This window comes from Aedes albopictus, chromosome 2 (genome assembly GCF_035046485.1).
Source record: "Aedes albopictus strain Foshan chromosome 2, AalbF5, whole genome shotgun sequence".
NCBI lineage: Eukaryota > Metazoa > Arthropoda > Insecta > Diptera > Culicidae > Aedes > Aedes albopictus.
The window spans coordinates 344,784,699-344,790,520 of NC_085137.1; positions in this window are offsets into that span (position 1 = coordinate 344,784,699).

Sequence of the window (5,822 nt, forward strand, 5' to 3'; positions counted from 1 at the left end):
GAGGCATTTCTAAGGGAATCCATAAAAAGTTCCTGGAGAAAGTACTGGTTTAATTCCTGGAGGAATTCCTGAAAGAATTCCAAGAGGAAGTCCTAAAGAAATTCTTAAAAGAGTTCCTGGGGAATTCTTGGAGGAATTTTTAAAATTATTCCTGCAGTTGTTCCTGAAATAAACACAGAAGAAATAATCTCAGGATGAATTCCTTAATAAATTCAATGAGGAATCTCATAAGCAATCCCATGAGGAATTAACGAGATTTTTAGCCCTTGGCTAGTTCATCTCGGGACCCACGCTTTACTTCCCTTCCGAAGGAAGAACTCACATTGTGTGTGTTTTTTCGGGAGTGGGATTTGATCCCAGGTCCTCGGGGTGAAATGCCTGAGCTTAAACTAACCATCACACCAGGTCCGAGGAATTACTTAGGAAATCCCAGGAAAGTTTTCTCAATAATTCTTGAAACAATTTCTGTAAGATTGCCTAGTAGAAAAAAAATGTAGGAATCCATGTTTCCAGTGATCTGTAAATTTATTCTTATATACACGTGATTGCTTTGAAACAATATAACACAAGGATTGTCACGATGAGTGTAAAGTTCGAACCGAATATACAAGATTTCTGTATTGTACGTAATGTTGTGAAGATTTTGTAGTTTTGATGATTCACACTTCTCACAAATGTTTTCCTATGTGCACGTGATTGTTTTCAAGCAATAAAACACAAGGATTGTCGCGATGAACGTAAAGTTCGAACTGAAAATACGAATTCCCTGTATTATACGTGATTTTGTGAAAATTTTGTAGTTACTAAAACACACACTTTTCACAATCGATTGGAAGAAGTTTTCTAATGTACACGTGATTGTTTTCAAGCAATAAACACAAGGGTTGTCGAGATGGACGTGCAGTTCAAACTGAAAAGACAAATTTCCTGTAATATATGTGATTTTGTGAAAATGTTGTAGTTCCTAAAATACACACTTTTCACAATCGTTCGGAAAAAGTTTTCTCATCTACACGTGATTGGTTTCAAGCAATAAAACACAGTGGTTGTAGCGATGAATATAAAGTTCAAACCGAATGTACAAATTTTCTGTATTATACGTAATTTTGTGAAGATTTTGTAATTTTATGATTCACATTTGTCCCCATTTATCTGTAGATGTATTCTTATGTACACGCGATTATTTTCAAGCAATATAACATGGGGATTGTCGCGATGAACGTAAAGTTCAAACTTAAAATAAAAAATTCCTGTATTATACGTGATTTTATGAAACTTTTGTAGTTTCTAAAATACACACTTTTCACAATTGTTTGGAAAAAGCTTTCTCATGTGCACGAGATAGTTTTCAAGCAATAAACACAAGGGTTGTCGCGATGGACGTGAAGTTCAAACTGAAAAGACAAATTTCCTGTAGGTATTACACGTGATTTTGTGAAAATGCTGTAGTTCCTAAGATACACACTTTTCACAATCGTTCTGAAAAAGTTTTCTCATGTACACGTGATTGGTTTCAAGCAATAAAACACAGGGGTTGTCGCGATGAATGTAAAGTTCAAACCGAATATACAAATTTTCTGTATTACACGTAATTTTGTGAAGATTTTGTAGTTTTTATGAATCACACTTGTCCTCATTTATCTGTTAATGTATTCTTATGTACACGTGATTGTTTTTAAGCAATATAACATGGAGATTGTCGCGATGAACGTAAAGTTCAAACTGAAAATACGAATTTCTTGTATATACGTGATTTTATGAAAATTTTGTAGTTTCTGAGATTCACACTTTTCACAATCGTTTGGAAAAAGATTTCTCATGTGCACGTGATTGGTTTCAAGCAAAAAAACACAGGGGTTGTCGCGATGAATACAAAGTTCAAATCGAATATACAAATTTTCTGTATTATACGTAATTTTGTGAAGATTTTATAGTCTTAAATAATGAGTATCTCCATATATTTCTTTGCAAAAATTTTGCTTTATTAATATGGGCAATTCAACATTAAAATAAGCGTGGAAACTAATTTACATTCGGAATGGCTCCAGAAAAACAGTATTTTTTAAGATACTTGCTCCGAGTTTTTGAGTACTCAAAAATAGAACTTTGGTCAAATCCATAGTTTGAAAATTTTATATTCATCTAGAAGGCTGGGAAAATTCATAGCTTCAAAAATTTTGCAAATCGGATGAAAAACGGCTGAGATATTAGCAGTTGAAAAATACCGTTCCCACTGTTTTGAGGCATGGCAGTTGGTGTAAGTGATTTATAGCATGGCAGTGGGAGTGTTAAAAAAACAGGATGAATTACCGAAAACATCATCATCTTTCACAGCAGTGAAAAATTTTCTCGCTACTGGTGTTTGGATAACAATGCCCTAGTTACCCCTAGAAACTGCGGTAAACTTGCAATGTACCGCACGCTAAAAACCATTATTGCAAAGATGTGTTCTTTCGTACTAAAATGATTTTCTAAAATCAAAATCAAAATATGTTTCTATAATCCGGAATAACTTTCTCTTTATTCTTTGAATGGTTTTTATTTAAATTTGTATTGGAGGAAAAGTGTAAACAGTCGGTGAGAGACTTTCAACATAATACTTATATGGTACAGATTTGTGCAGCTCAGTAACACTTTTGATGTAAAAATGGTTAGCGTGTGCGAAAATTAACAACAACTTGTATGACGTCAGATGTTGTCAATCTAAAAGGGGAAATTTGGGGTTGCTATGCTACAACAAACACTGTGCACTAATACATACAAAGTCTTGTGTAGTACGTTAAGGACAAACGTCTTGAAATCCCGCTCCAACAATGTATTAGAACTTCAAACGCACAAATCTCAAGAAGCAAGCTTCAATCAACACTGCGTTTGATTATTCTGTTCTTGCTCACTTGTTATTAGCTTAAAATAAAAAGCTCAGGTGTTATGGTTTTGTTTACGAAGAGATTTGTGCCCTCGAAATCGTGAGTAGGTGCCAAAGTCGGCCATTGTGGCGGCCATATTGGGATTCTACCAAGTCTGTCCTTAAATGATCTCTTCACCTTACTTTTACCACATTGATTCGTCACCTGTCCGATTTTTGCTGCTTCGAGTTTCAGGAGGGTGTGCAGCTTTGCCACCAAAGTCCAAATAAAGTCGTAGCACTCGGGCTTAGACTGGGTACCAATTCTAGTACTGCATTTGGTCCCCGGTACCCAAGTTTGACATTTGACTGTATACCTCATTTTTATTGAACTTGTTCTTTAGTAACCTATGACAACCAACGTAGATATAATAGAAATACACTAGAACTCCAATGGCGCTGTAGTCACTTTTCCCATTTAATTAAGTTCATATCTTTTATTGTAATAATTGATTGTTTTTATGTGTCCAGCTTGAAGAGCATCTTTTGTTTTAGTAAATAAACTTTATTTGACACTTCTAGTACCGCTAATGACGCTGTAAGGGCGTGGCAAACTAGATGTTAGTCACACGAACAGTCGCGACATTGGGCTTCTGTGGCTAGTTATTCTAATGTAGATATCAACACTGAATGCAACATGTCAAACTCTTGCGTTGTCTCAATTCTCTAAAGACTCTCATGCTAGGTATAATCTGAGCTCTCTAGGGCTGTTTACAAGAGACAACTAGTTTGAGCTTCAGAGGATCAGCTCTCGAGGTCCAGCTCCCAATACGGTTTTCGTCCACGAATCATAAATTCAAACGCGCGGGATTACTTTTTCTCATTAATTTATTAACAAACATACCTAGGGTGTGTTCGTGTAGTTTTTTTTTTCTAAATTATATTAATGTATATTTTAACTTTTAAAACTAATTCTACACTATTGTGTAGAGTGTTTGGCCGGCCGGTAACGCTTGGATCAAGCAAGAACGGGGCCCCGTCCGGACGATGGGGGGAATAGGAATGGCGACGTTGGAGATCGGAACGGTGACATCGTCAGGCTGGTAAACGGGGCGACGGGGTGGTAAGTCGGTGGGGGTCTCATTGGGTTCGTTACACTTTTTGGCGTGGGAGTTGGAATTGGATTTTCGATTAAGGACACTCCAAGGGACGCTCTCATAATTGACGACGACGAGGACTCGTTACCAAAGTTGCACAACGAAGGCTGATGAAGGATGCTTCCAATTTTCTAACAGTTAAATACTTCCTTTTCCTAAAATAAAATAGGTAAATGTTAAATTGATTGCAGAAAACTATCATTCAAAACGTTACCCACCGGAGATTGATTTTTTCTTGTTTATATGTGCTTGAACAGTAGTTACTCATAGCAACATTAGTGGAGTACTAGATATTCAGGTATTATATTTTTTTGGTCTAGTACTTCATGAACCCCGAAATTTCACACCAATGTATGGGAGTTGAACGACTTTATTTGGACTTTGTTGCCACCGTTCCGAATGTTCTGACGAAAATGTTCATTCATCCGTGATGTGTACATACTTACTTACCTTACCGGTCAGGCTAAGGCCGCGGTGGCCTCTGCTGTACATAGTAGCCGCCTCCATTCCACTCGGTCCATGGCTGTTTGTCTCCAGTTCCGCACTCTGCGTAGGGTCCGCAGATCGTTCTCCACTTGGTCGATCCACCTAGCTCGCTGCGCTCCACGTCTTCTTGTACCGGTTGGATGACTCTCGAGAACCATTTTAGTCGGGTTGCTATCCGACATCCTGATGACGTGACCCGCCCACCGTAGCCTCCCGATTTTTGCGGTATGGACGATGGTTGGTTCTCCGAGCAGCTGATGCAGCTCGTGGTTCATTCGCCTTCTCCAAGTCCCGTCTTCCATCTGCACTCCGCCGTAGATGGTACGCAACACCTTCCGTTCGAAAACTCCAAGGGTGCGTTGGTCCTCTGCACGTAGGGTCCATGTTTCGTGCCCATAGAGGACGACCGGTCTAATCAACGTTTTGTAGATGGTTAACTTCGTGTTACGGCGAACTTTATTCGATCGTAGAGTTCTGCGGAGTCCAAAGTAAGCACGATTTCCTGCCACAATGCGCCTCTGAATTTCTCTGCTGGTGTCGTTGTCGTCGGTCACCAGTGAGCCCAAGTACACGAATTCTTCAACCGCCTCGATTTCATCACCGTCGATATGAATTCGGGGTGGCGGGCGCGATGATTCCTCCCTGGAGCCCTTTGCCATCATGTACTTTGTCTTCGACACATTAATGACTAATCCGATTCGCCTGGCTTCACTCTTTAGTCGGATGTACGTTTCCGCCATCGTCTCAAATTTACGAGCAATAATATCAATATCATCGGCGAAACCAAGCAGCTGAACGGACTTCGTGAAAATCGTCCCACTCGTGTTTATCCCCGCTCTTCTTATTACACCCTCCAAAGCAATTTTGAACAGCAAGCACGAAAGACCACCACCTTGCCGTAACCCTCTGCGAGATTCGAAGGGACTCGAGAGTGTCCCTGATTCTCGAACTACGCACATCACTCGATCCATCGTCGCCTTGATCAACCGTATCAGTTTATCCGGGAATCCGTATTCGTGCATAATCTGCCATAGCTGTTCTCGATCGATTGTATCATACGCCGATTTGAAATCGATGAACAAGTGATGTGTGGGCACGTTGTATTCGCGGCATTTCTGCAACACCTGGCGGATGGCGAACATCGTGATGTGTACAAATTTAACGAAATTCATGAAAATCGTTTCCCAACTGTTGAGCCCAGCTTGTCACATTTCATCTACCAGAGCGACATTGGAGAGTAAACATGAGAATCCGTCACATTATTGTCGTAGACTCCGGCAAGATCCGAATAAATTGGATACCTCATCTGAAACCCTAACGCAGTTTTGCACACC